A 14,438-nucleotide genomic window follows, 5' to 3' on the forward strand; every position below is an offset into this window, starting at 1 on the left:
GGGCATTCTTAGCGTCCCTGAATTATTTGTATACATAGTTAAATAATGTGTTGGTTATGTTTGAAACTTCCAACCATCAGATCTCTTAAAGTAAGTGCCCTGTGCACTGCTGGGCATATCCGAGACCTCATCTGATCACAGGCCAAATAAGAAAAGGAATATGCAGTCACCAGGACGGTCCCATGAAGATGTAAACCAGCCTGCTACCTCTGCACACGACAGGAGACTGGAGACTTGGCAATTGCTGAGTTAATGTGCTACACACCAACAAGGCTTCAGTGGAATTGTTCCTGCTCTGGGTGGACTGCCTCTCTGGGACTCCTGAACCAGGCAGGGAGCAAAGAGGTTGAGAATGGACACATTTGATAGAAGAGGGAATGAAACCTTGAGTCTCTGTCTCCTGGAGAAAAGAAGCGCCGCTATTTCTTACATAGAATCTGAATAAGTTAATACAAGGGAAATCTCGTCTTCTCTGCAGGCAACTTTGCATTAGGATGTTTTCTTATCACAGGAGGATCTATCCTCTGTTTGTCAAAAATTCACTTGGTATGTTTTTCTGCCTGCAGTTGAAAACAATAAAAGTACTCCTTTGCATCAGATATTTGCATACAAATTATATTTGGCACTTTTATAACGTACTACAGAATCTTCAGTGTGCTCTGATGTGGCACAGTATATTATAATGGGGAAATACACATTTTTCCATTAACCAATTGCTTTTTTCACAGATGGATCTGTAAGGGAGTTATAAGAAGGCAAAAGGAAAAAAAAAAAGAAAAAGAAAAAAATCCCTGCAACAAAAAAATAAACCAGGTCTGAAATTCTGACAGCTTCTTCCAATGAAAAGTGGTTAAATGGGTCTTTGAATTATCCTACCCTACACTGCTGTCTGATTGTTGTACTTAGAGAATGAGTTTTACAGACACTTATACAGAACAAAATCATTAGAGAAGAGATAATGGGACACCACAGTAATGATTGTGGGAAGGAGCCCTGGGCCTTAATTAAATTCAAGTGAAAAGCACTGTTCTTTTGCAAAAGGTAGATGGATCCCATCTTGAGAAGAAGCCTCTTTCATAATCCCAACGTTCCGCACAGCAAGAAAGAAGATAACAGTGGACCGTGTCCTAGGCTTGGAGCTCACAGCCAAGGGCAAGGGAATTCAAAACAGAATTGAGTACCAGATATTGGGCTTCCTATGCATCAATTCCTATAATCCTGTAAAGATAACTGCCCTACAGACAGTGCCTGCTACATTGTGGGCCTTCAAATCACTGTGGAATAAATGTATGAATCAATCAATTTTATAAAACTGATACCAGGAGAAATTAAGAAATTTGCCTAAAATCACACTGGGGTTCAAACCCAGTTCTGTTGGACCCAGAGGCCTTTCCAGTGCCCCTTGTTTCCTCTGCTGAATGGGGGCATGTTTCTGTATCCAGAGAAGGAAGATTTTGGAATGGAAAATGAGCAGGAAGCAATGAGACCAGTTCCTTTTTGAGATGAGGCGGTATCCCAGGCCACACAATGACTTTCATGGGCCGATAAATACTTTTGCCTTCCTGGGCCCCTTCCTCCATAAAATGGTATTAAAAGCTACATTATACGACTGGGTTTGTATGAAGACCAATATAATCCAAATTGGATTATTTCTCCTGATTTTAAAAGAAAGTAAAAGATTTTTATGGGCCTCTAAGAGAATCATGGGTCCCAGGCACTGCACCTACTGTGTCTTACGGAGACCGCGGCCCTGACAGCATCACGTAAAAACTCCATCAACTAGAAACATTGCACACACAAAAATTTTATAGTGAGTCCACATCCCTGTAAGGTTTTGATGCTCGCAACATTTACCAAACACCGTTGAAATCAGTACCTAACAGGTCAATTAGGATCATGGTTCACTACACATGCTAGAGACCCTCAAGTAGGAATTTTTCATATGAAATAAGTCCAGACAAGGGGAGTCCATATACAAGGGCTGGTCCAGCTACTCACGGGGAGTCATAAAGGACCCTACTCCTTCTCGTTTCCTCTCTGACATCCTTACCAAGTGTCTTTGCTCCTCGTGGAAGCAAGATGACTTCTCCACCTCCAGCCATCCCATCTACATTCCAGGCAAAGATGGAGAAGAAAATGCCAAGGATGAGGGATAAAAGCCTTTGCCTTAGAAGCTTTGTTTTATGGGGGGAAGGAAGCCTTCTGCGGGCTGGAATTGGGTCCCATGACATTCCAGAGAATCTGGAAAAGTAAGTATTTTCAAGTAGAATCACTGCTTCCGCCAAAGGGTTGTTAGTGAGGAAAAAGGTTTAGTATAGAAAAAAATGGAGCTTGAGTGGGCAATCAGCAGTGTCTGCTTCAACAGCCATAATTCCTATAAAACAAAATGACTCCCTGGTCCCAGTGTGTGACCAAATCTTTGAAAATACTACCCAGTTCAGGAAAGTTTCAGCTCAGCAGAAAACTGGGCGAGTTCTTTGGTTTTCACCAGAATTCGATAATCCAGGCCACTCTGCCCTCTGTTAACACTCGAGCAAAATAGACATAATAGCATACTGTCGATTAGCTAACATGTCTGCAGTAACCACCTCCCCAGGCTGTATTTATTTTTAATAAATGTCTTATTTCCCAGTACAAGACACTGGAGTTGTCTTTCTAGGCCAATAAAAATAGGTGTGTCATTCGCATCTACTTTTGCCTGGCTGGATCTGATCTGCTTGCTAAACTTTAGCTCAAGTGCTATTCTCTCAATAAAAACTTGCAGCACAGGTGGCTTGTTTGCAGCACAGGTGGCTGAAAATGCCTCTCGGTGCTCTCCGGGCCCAGGGATCCAAAATTCACCTTATTGGCACCCCTCCTACCGGACAGTGAGATACATTGAACCCTCGCTACTGAGCACAATTCTTGGTCATTAAGGTACACAGTCAGTGTTTGTGAACAAAGTGTGAACATGACTCAACAAAATATTCAGCTGTTCTGCTGGGGTAGGATTAGGGTGACCAACTGTCCAGGTTGGCCTGGGACTCGGGGCTTCCCTGGACATTGGACTTTCTGTGCTAACACTAGGAAAGTCCAGGCCAGCCAGAGGAGCTGGCTGTGGTGGGTACAGTGCCCATGCAGCACTGGCTTAGAACCGATTGGAAATAATATCATCATTATTAACAAAAACATTTACTGAGTGATAACACTGTACCAGGCCCTCTCTTAACAGTTTACCTGTATTATTTTGTCCTCACAAGAACTCTAAGAGGAAGGGACTAATGTTATTCCCATTTTACAGGTAAGGAAAAAGAGGTGCAAACTTTAAATCGCTGAGCCAAGGATATACAGTTAGAAGCAGCAGAGGTGGACTCGAGCCCAGGAAGCCTGGCTCTAAAACCCAAGCTCCTGCCTCCCCCGGATCCTTCTGAAGACGTCGGGCCCTGTGAGCTGAGGCCCATTTACTTGCTCAGGCTGTTGCATCGCTGATGTGTATGAGAACTTCCATCTTACAGCTGGGGGAGAAGGAAGAAATTTGTGGGCAGAGGCGTTTTATCCAGTGCAAACCAGGAGGCAATTTTACCCCCAGAAGACACTTGGCAGTGACTCTAAAAGCACCTCACATCTGAAGCATTTTTTACAATTTCCAAAGAGTTTTCATACCTATGACTTCATTTGGTCTTAACCAAATGGACAGAAGAATCGTTGCTGTTATTTTGTTGACGAGGATGTTGAGTCACCTCTGCGTTCCAGCTATTTCTGGAGCTTTTCCAGCTCTTACTCTCTCTTTTATAGTAGCCCGCAAGGCATTTTTAAAAGTTATTTTTATTGTTACCTCTGCTTCAGGAATCAGAGCATAGAGAGGTTGAATGACTTGCTCAGAGTAAAACAACTACACAATAATCGAGTGAGGCCTCCCAGCCCAAAATTCTTTCCTCCTACACATCAGCTCCTAAAGCAGGGTCCTTGGAACCCCAATCCTGAAAGATGCTCCAGAGAAAAGAGTTACATTCGTTTTAAGCTACATGTTTAATACTTGCAGTACCCTAATTGGAAATCTGCATTCTAGGAGTTGTAAGTTGGCTAAAAAAAGAAAAACAAAACAAAAGCCAAATAACAGAAAAGCACATTCTCCACACTCCCTCAACTCCAGAAGTGGCTTCAGCTACCTTTCCATCTGGTCAACACCAGAAGCTTGGCTAATTAGCAGAATGGGTGTTAGAAGTGGATTTTCTTGGTGAATAAAGGGGTGTTCGAGAACATACGGAATCACCGGAAACACTGTAAACATTCCCACCCCTTTCAGGATTAGGGATAAGACTCCTGTGGGCCCAAGAACCTTCCTCTGGAAAAATGGTCCCTCACAGGCTTCGCAATCTTAACTGTTCCTCTTTTCAGTGGATAGCTATGGGACTCCTCCACCCCACACCCACCCCGCTAGAACCTTAGCTGAATCTGCTGCTAGACTACTGTCCAATCTGCCTCAAGGAAATCTACACCACACCTACAGTGAGAACACGTGAAAGTACAGGCGGGTCACCAGTCTGGCCACACCACTGTTTTTATACCTCTTGGCTAATAATCGTTAGCATGTATCTAGACATTTGGTACAGCTGCATTGCAGACAACTATCCAATGGCCCGTTGGAGGGTGAGGAGACCTGCCCTCACCTATCTCTAATCGCTGGAAACGACTGATGCAGAAACAACCACCACCAGCCAAACCGGTTTAAGACATGTCACAATAAAAAACTCTGCATCTTATGTTATAAAGATAAGTAAATAAAAGGTAATATATATAAAAGAAAAAAACAAACAAGCAAAAAAACCCTCTGCATCCTATAGCCCGCCCTTGGCTATTACATTACATTTACTAAATGTAAGGTGCCAAGAAGTTTGCAAAGCAAAGAAACTGGTTTGAGGTAATATTTACCAAAACTTCACTTAAGGATAGACCTTTTTTTCTCTTGCCCAGGAACTTGAGTTGGCCTCTCATAGGCCGCCCTGGGGAATCCTGGTCTAGCCATATCTGACCCCCCCATCGCTGCTAACTGACATTTCCCCCAGCAAAAGGAAAGAACCAGAATTAGACACTGGGCTTTTATGCCTTCAGAGCTGAGTCTTTCCTATTGTTCTCGGCTCTTTTCTTCCTTCTCCAAGTAAATCACAGGATCGTCAGAAACCCCATTGAAGCCTCTCTAGGACTGCACTGTGATCTCTATCTTCAAAGCCATCCGGCTAGGCCTCTTGCTTGAAATTTGCATGACAGCTAAAGCAAAGTAAATTTGGGGGCTGGCTCCCTTTGATAAGCAAATGTTTCTCTTTCCTTCTTTGTTCTGAAGGGACAGCTTTAAAAGGAATTCAGTGATGAGGAAACTAATTCTACACTATTTAGTTCTGGGCAGTCACCGTGACGGGCTTGGGGCATTCGCTTAAGATAGGAGCTGTGCGGCTTGTCTTCAATAGAGGCGGATTATTAGAAGACTGTCCTGGAAGGTTTGAAAGGTGAGCAGGGGTCCTGGGTGGAAGCCACACGTGGAAGCAGGAAAGAGGCAGAAAAACTCAACGGGAACCCAATCCTCAGCCCCACTCAGCTTGCTTTCTCTTCAAGAAGCACCTTCTACACAGGACCAGCCACAGCTGGTGAGACCCAGGGTACGATTAAAATGTGAGCCTCTGTGTTCAAAAAGCAAGAAAGAAGCGCCACTCAAGGAACTAAAATGTAACGTGTTTTCCTTTCTTCCTTATTCTCTCTGTTGGTCACTGTTCATTTTTTTTAACATCTTTATTGGAGTACAATTGCTTTACAATGGTGTGTTAGTTTCTGCTGTATCACAAAGTGAATCAGCTATACGTATACATATAACCCCATATCTCCTCCCTCTTGCGTCTCCCTCCCTCCCACCCTCCCTATCCCACCCCTCTAGGTGGACACAAAGCACCGAGCTGATTTCCCTGTGCTATGCGGCTTCTTCCCACTACCTATCTGTTTTACGTTTGCTAGTGTATATATGTCCATGCCACTCTCTCACTTCGTCCCAACTTACCCTTCCCCCTCCCCGTGTCCTCAAGTCCATTCTCTACGTCTGTGTCTTTACTCTTGTTCTGCCCCTAGGTTCTTAAGAACCTTTTTTTTTTTTTTTTTTTAGATTCCATATATATGTTAGCATATGATATTTGTTTTTCTCTTTCTTACTTCACTCTGTATGACAGATTCTGCATCCATCCACCTCACTACAAATAACTCAATTTCGTTTCTTTTTACGGCTGAGTAATAGTCCATTGTATATATGTGCCACATCTTCTTTATCCATTCATCTGTCACTGGACACTTAGGTTGCTTCCATGTCCTGGATATTGTAAATAGAGCTGCCATGAACATTGTGGTACATGACTCTTTTTGACTTATGGTTTTCTCAGGGTGTATGCCCAGTAGAGGGATTGCTGGGTCATATGGTAGTTCTATTTCTAGTTTTTTAAGGAACCTCCATACTGTTCTCCATAGTGGCTGTATCAATTTACATTCCCACCAACAGTGCAGGAGGGTTCCCTTTTCTCCACACCCTCTCCAGCATTTATTGTTTGTAGATTTTTTGATGACGGCCATTCTGACGGGTGTGAGGTGATACCTCATTGTAGTTTTGATTTGCATTTCTCTAATGATTAGTGATGTTGAGCATCCTTTCATGTGTTTGTTGGCAATCTGTATATCTTCTTCGGAGAAATGTCTGTTTAGGTCTGCTGCCCATTTTTGGATTGGGTTGTTTGTTTTTTTGATATGGAGCTGCATGAGCTGCTTGTATATTTTGGAGATTAATCCTTTGTTAGTTGCTTCATTTGCAAATATTTTCTCCCATGCTGAGGGTTGTCTTTTCATCTTGTTTATGGTTTCCTTTGCTGTGCAAAAGCTTTTAAGTTTCATTAGGTCCCATTTGTTTTTTGTTTTTATTTCCATTTCTCTAGGAGGTGGGTCAAAAAGGATCTTGCTGTGATTGATGTCATAGAGCGTTCTGCCTATGTTTTCCTCTAAGAGTTTTATAGTGTCTGGCCTTACATTTAGGTCTTTAATCCATTTTGAGTTTATTTTTGTGTATGGTGTTAGGGAGTGTTCTAATTTCATTCTTGTACATGTAGCTGTCCAGTTTTCCCAGCACCACTTATTGAAGAGGCTGTCTTTTCTCCATTGTATATTCTTGCCTCCTTTATCAAAAATAAGGTGACCATATGTGCATGGGTTTATCTCTGGGCTTTCTATCCTCTTCCATTGATCTATATTTCTGTTTTTGTGCCAGTACCACACTGTCTTGATTACTTCAGCTTTGTACTGTAGTCTGAAGTCAGGGAGCCTGATTCCTCCAGTTCCGTTTTTCTTTCTCAAGATTGCTTTGGCTATTCGGGGTCTTTTGTGTTTCCATACAAATTGTGTCATTGTGTTTCTTATCTGCTATTAATGTCTTAAGAAAAATTAAGATTTTAAATTAGCACAAATTTTAGTGGTCATCTTTTACATCATGCCATGTCTGTTTTTAATGTTCATATAAGAACATTTAATTCACATGCTGAATCACCAAAATTACACACCTCATATTCCTCAGCTCATATGTGCATATGCATTTTGTTCTTGTCAGAACAGGAGAAAAGCTGCACAAAAACTAACACACTTGTTTTTACTTCACTTCTTGAGACATGGACATTCTACCAACACCCTTTAGCTTGGCCTTCCTGATGAATGAGAAAGGATTGAAAGGAAAAGGAACTGTGGGTTTTCCCAGCTTTCCTTTTCCTTCTATGATAGAGGGGAGGACCGTGTGTAAGAAAGGATATGATGGACTTCTTTGGTTGGTTGTGTTTCATAGACCACCACTACCTTCCTTCTGCATTTGAAGCAAGTTCTGGTTCAAAGGGAAAGCGTCTTGGGCTCTCAAGGCCCCTGCTTACTCCATGATGGATATGACGCCCTTGTGTTGTACTTGCTTTGGGGATCCCTGAACTCCCATGCATCCTGGGGCCTCGGGAATTCTGTGTTTACAGGGCACGACGAGTGCTATGTGCAAACACAGCATCAGGGAGCAGCGAGTGGACGCACACTGCAGGCACCTCCTCTGCTCATACGCATGCCCCATTGTCCCATGGGACTTTACATACAAACACAAGTTCAAAGATAAAAGTATGAAGAATTTCAAGATGGCACCAGCAGAGCCAAATGTGGGGCCTTGTGAGCATGGAGTCCTTGTGTGACTGCATGGATTTTGCACCCATGAAACCAGCCCTGCTGTGTGTACGTGTGTACTAGACACAGAACCAGAGGCTTAAATCTGAGAGCCCATATCTGAGGGCTGTTGCACGGCAGGAGAATATAACGGGGAGCAGAGCGTCTCACATTTTCTCTGTTCACAGTGCATTTCGTAGCTCAGTAAGTTTTCCGTAATACCCTTAGGCCAAGAGAAATACTTAGTAGTTCCATTTTTTTTTTTTAACATCTTTATTGGAGTATAATTGCTTTACAGTGGTGTTAGTTTAGTTAGCTTAGTTAGTTAGTTTCTGCTTTATAACAAAGTGAATCAGCTATACATATACATATATCCCCATATCTCCTCCCTCTTGCGTCTCCCTCCCACTCTCCCTATCCCACCCCTCTAGGTGGTCACAAAGCACCAAGCTGATCTCCTTGTGCTATGCGGCTGCTTCCCACTAGCTATCTATTTTACATTTGCTAGTGTATATATGTCCATGCCACTCTCTCACTTCGTCCCAGCTTACCCTTCCCTCTCCCTGTGTCCTTAAGTCCATTTTCTACGTCTGCGTCTTTATTCCTGTCCTGCCCCTAGTAGTTCCATTTATTAAGCTGTTTGGTCCAAGCCATTTAAGCTGTCCTAACAAATTAGGAACCATTAAAAAATACACCTAAATCAAAAGAAAAAACATTTAAAATTTTATTCTTAACCACAATTGCTTGCTAAGGGGACGTGTGTGTCTATAGGGCACCGAAGTTCCTCAAATCTGGGAATCAGACTGGACACCCACTGCCACCCTCATTTCCTGGTCCACACTGATTTTTCACACAGTACTTTTGCTTTTTATTGCCGAAAACCCAGTTTCACAAAAATGATATCATAGAAATGAATTTAATGTGATCTAATGTTGAAATTGAACAGCCTCCAGCCAGCAGTTCCCAAGGGTTCAACAGATGTTGAATATCACTGTTTGCTGCAAAAGTTTAATATATCCCACAGCACCTCTGTGAACTCACTGTGGCGCCCTGGGCACCTCAGCACACAGTTTGGGAACCACAAGTGTAGAAGTAAAGCATGTGGGCTCCGGAGTCATCACCCTCACAGGGATGGCGTAAGGACTATGCTTGGCACACACAGGAGTTCCAGAAAAGTTAGGGTTCCCTGGCACACTCTACACTACTCACCTGAGGGAGAACCTATATGTCTAATGCTGTGATTTAATGATGTATTTGCTGCCGTCTCACTTTCCATTTCTTTATGAAATGAAGATTTATTGAGCACCCGCTAAGTTAACAAGGTATTTTATTTGGTGCTGGGGGGACAAAGCTTAGCCAATTAGATACAGTACCTGCCCTCAGGGAGCTTGAGAAGCATGGAGAAGGCAGACAATGCAATAAGCACATGAACATGTCATTATAAACAGTAATTAGTGCTACGCAAGAACCGCTCTGAGTACTTTAAAAGCTTATAACTGGCGGCTTCGTCTGGTCTGGGGGACCCAGGAAGGAACTCAGAGCCTGGTGTTTTAATTAATGTCTAAAGAAAGTGTTGGTTTTCCAAGAGTAGAAGAAAATAAGGTTTTTCCAGGCAAAAGGAACAGCAGAAAAAATGACCGCTGCAGTGAGAGGGTGCACGCCCCACTCAGGGGAGGGCTAAGCATTCCCTTCCACCGAGAACATTCATTTCACAGGTGACGCTGAGGACAAGAGACGCCTGCAGGACCGGGGTCCCCAGAGGATCAGCTGGTTCCGGAAGGCCCGGATCGTATGGAGCAGGTCTCTGCAGACCTTGCCTGTAGAGGGCACGTGGCCCCTGACACCACCACTCAACTCCGCAGTTGTTGTGCAAAAGCAACCACAGGTAACAAACAAATGGGCATGGCTGTGTTTGAACAAAACTTTGACAAAAGCAGGGATAGGCTGGCTTTGGCCAGAATTTACAGACCCTTGCTACAGAAGCCTTCCACGTGTGCTCATTAGCTAGGCCAAAGGAGGGTAGCTACCTACTGAAAAAAAAACAATTAAAGCTAGTGCCTGGCCTCCTAGGGTTTCCAATGGAAAAAAAGTAAATAAACACAACATGTAAACACAGCAGAGAGACAACAAAGAGGAAGCAGTCACCGTCCGGTCAAAACTCAGAGCAAAAATAGTAATCCTTACCCCTCTCCGACATCTTTAAATCCATCCAAGCAACCTCTGCTCTGACATCTTTAAATCCATCCAAGCAACCTCTGCTCTTCTAGTACAGGAGGGGACTGCATCATTACCAAAGGCCAAAGATAATAACATAACGGTACTATTATAACAAGGAGGAAAGCACTCCGGGGGAAGGGAGGCTGGGGGAAGCCTGGCTGGCTAGCGGCCGAGCGCTGGGTCATTAACAGCAGCAGCTGGGTATCCGGCTTTCCGCTTCACCCTGCACGGTCTTTGCAGCCCGTGCTCTGCTTTCCCCAGCAGCTTCTGGCCGGCTTTTTCCTATTAAAAACAACAGTGCGAGAAGCCCTTGCACTTTAGGCATCTCCGAGAAACAAAGAAGGTCAAACTGAGTCTCCTTATTAGTTGTTATGGCAACAAAGAAAGTATTGCAGAGGCACGGGAAACGCCACTACAGACCTCACTGCCTGAGCTTCAGTCACAACACAGCTCCCCTTCCTGTGTGCAAGCGCCCCCCTCGCGGAACCTCACTGGTGCCCTCAGCCCGGCCCGCATCCCAGCCCCTCCTGCTGACTTCCCCGAAGGCATCTTGTTTATGAACACCTTGCTGATGGCCTCCAGGTACCAAATCTCACCTGATGGGAACTCTCTCCATTTCAATCTCCTCAAGGTTTCTTAAAAGGGGATTTATGGGCTTCCCTGGTGGCGCAGTGGTTGAGAGTCTGCCTGCCAATGCAGGGGACGCGGGTTCGGGCCCTGGTCTAGGAGGGTCCCGCGTGCCGCGGAGCAACTAGGCCCGTGAGCCACAACTACTGAGCCTGCGCGTCTGGAGCCTGTGCTCCGCAACAAGAGAGGCCCTGACGGTAAGGGGCCTGCGCACCGCGATGAGGAGTGGCCCCCACTTGCCGCAACTAGAGAAAGCCCTCGCACAGAAACGAAGACCCAACACAGCCATAAATGAATAAATAAATAATTTTTTTTAAAAAATGGGATTTATACCTCCTGCATTGGAATTACCTAGAGATGCTGATTGAAAATATAGATTCATCGGCTCCACCCCGGATGAACTAAATAAGTATCTTTTGCCAACATTTGATAACTACAAGCTCAGAGAGTAGAATGTGGGCAGCTGTATCTCCTTTAGCACAAATGTAGGCAAATGATTATCACCTGGTCTTGCCTTGGCTGACCCAAATCCCTATAGGTTGAGCCAAAAGCTCTCTTTGAAATCAGCCAGCACTGACTTTCATCAGAAGATGAGCAACTTGACCTCCAACATTTAATCAGGAGAACTTAAAATTTCAATATGAATGAGAAGTACTGAGTTTGTGTGGAAATCTCAAAATGGATTTATTTTTTCTGGGACTGAAAGGAAAAATTTTTTTTAATAGTTGGTACAGTATTCCCCTCTGAAAGGTCAAGATTACCCCCCCCCCAAAAAAAATCATAAAATGTCTCTTTATGTAAATGTACGTTCTCCTTAGTCTTTTCTGTCTCCTGCACCATTGGCCTAAGCGCTTTGAGGTCATGGAACAGGCACTGTGAAGGCAGGTACACCGCTGGTTATATTCACACCGTATTTTTAGCAACTAACACACAGCCTGGAATACCCAGAGACAAGACAGAATACTTGGTAAATGAATAAACGAATCACAGAAACCCAAGCAGTCTTACGTGGAAAGCATTTTAATAACTACTGCATCATGCTGCCTTAAATTGGGTAAAAGGTCTTTTTAGCGCCGGCTACAATAAGCACGCAAAGGGGAAGACAAAACCACACCTTCTGCCAAAAGAAAGTCACTTTTCTCAGTATATAATGAAAACAGAAACAACTATGTCTAAGTGAAATTCTGCCGTTTAACCTCTGGATTTGTTTCTTCGCAATGTTGGCGTAAGTGCTTGAGAATTCAGTTTGGTTTGTGTGCAAATCCTCCACAGCTTTGAAATGTTCCCCCTTCTCACACTTGGATATTCACCACTGACATCCGGGATTAGAAAAAGAAAACTCAAAACCACTTCAAATCACTATGTCTCTTATCTAAGGCCAGAGATTAAAGTGTTTAAATTTCTCATGGTTTCTACCAAAAACCTGAAACTGATAAAAGATAGTATTGGGTGTTCTTACAATCTAGAGTAGGGAGAGGTTGGCAAGTACGGTGTGGGCGAATCCAGCCTGTTGCTTGTTTTTGTAAATAAAGTTTTATTGGCACATAGCCATGCCTCTCCTTTAAGTATTATTGTCTATGGCTCTTTTTTGCAATACAGTAGCAACAGTGACACCATATGACCCCCAAAGCCTAAAATATTTATATTCTGGCCCTTTAAAGAAAAAGTTTGCTGCCCCCTAAGGCAGCATGTGTAAGGGATTTTACACAGCAGTCTCTGGAATCAGATTGCCTGGGTTCAAACGTGTCTACCATTTAGTAGCTGTTAACATAATCAAACAGGAAGGCCATTAGACTGGGGTGATCCTAATGCCTTGATAGCCTACATGAGCAAAGGAAAATGTAAGCCAGAGTCAGTGCACGAAAATCCAAGAAAATGAAACTTAGGAACAACCAACTACAAACAGCCAACTACTCTTTCCCAGATAAGGCAACCACTAGAGTCAGTCAAATAATTTCCTTGCTTTGCTTCCAAGTCTTCTCTGTAAAAACGTCCTGTTCATGGAGCACTTCTAACTACTTCTGGTTGGGCGCTGCCTGATCCAAAGAGATGGATACTCAGATAAACTCTTTTAATCTGCCTCAGTTTACCTTTTAACAGAGCTAAGAGATCTTGGGCATATTTTTAGATTATTTAAGCTCCTTAAGGCTCAGTTTCTCATCTGTTAAATGGGAACAGTAGTTATACTTACCTCATGGAGTTGTTGTGGGGATTAAGATAACACAAGTAAAGCTCTAAGAATAGCACAGACAATAAATAGAAGCTGTTAGGATAACCTAATAGCACTCTAACTCTTTTCTGTCAATATGTCTCTTCTTTGAAAAGTCCTAAAAGAGGCTCTGGCTTGTAGTTAACTACATTCAGCAACATTTCTTCACACAGTCATTAGCTGTAGACTTGCTTCAGCAATTCTGACTTCATTAAAATTATAATTATGTCTTTAATTCCATTTGCTTTATCTACTTCTTCAACTTAATCCCCCGTGCTGGCTGCCAAGGCCCTGGGAATCAGGGAGAACCTCTTATGAGGCAGTTTTAGATGAGAAAAAGAAATAAATAAGAGCCAGATAGAGTCAGGAAAATGAACCGTGAGCAAATTATCAAACGTGTGTGGCAAACCACATTTTTAAAAGATGAATACAAATACATCTAGGAGAAGTAGGATGAGCTAAAAGGATGTGAAGAGTAGCTACAGAGAACACAGAACACAAGTGCATCCCAGTGAAGCCATTAGCGCTAAATCATTTCTATATCGCTAATCCACTAATTAATTCTTAGCTGAATTTAATCCTCCCTCCCCCAATGTTTCTCCACCCCTGAGAAAAACACAGCCTAACCAGCACTGTCCTTGGAAATCCCAACCAACTCAGATCCAGGTGGGATTTTAGCAGGGTCTTTGGGGTTTTATTGGTCAATCTCCATTATAGGAAATTATGCATTTTTGGAAGGAACATAAATGAAAATGAACCTTCTTAATGGGACTTAGCAAAATTTATTTTTTTCCTAGTGAAAATAATCATTTTGGAAGGGCCTAGCCCCGGACCTGACACTGAGAACGTATACCAGCAATGTTAATTTGCCTCCCCTTGTAGAAAGAATTCTATCCCAAGGATAGGAGTTTATTCCTCCATTCATTCAACACATATTTCTCAAGCATGAGCTATGTATAGTTAGGCACAGTTCTAGGGCCTGGGAAATAGGATTGCCAAACTTAGCAAGGAAAAATATAGACCATCCAGTCAAATTTGAATCTAAGATATACAATGGACATTTTTAAGTACAATTATGTCCCATGCAATACACTTATACTTAAATAATTATTCATTGTGTATCTGAAATTCAAATTTAATTGGATGTCCTATATTTTATCTGGCAACTCTACTGGGAAGAGAGTCGTGACCGAGACAG

The sequence above is a fragment of the Balaenoptera borealis genome (assembly GCF_965194805.1).
Source record: "Balaenoptera borealis genome assembly, chromosome: 16".
Taxonomy (NCBI): Eukaryota; Metazoa; Chordata; class Mammalia; order Artiodactyla; family Balaenopteridae; genus Balaenoptera; species Balaenoptera borealis.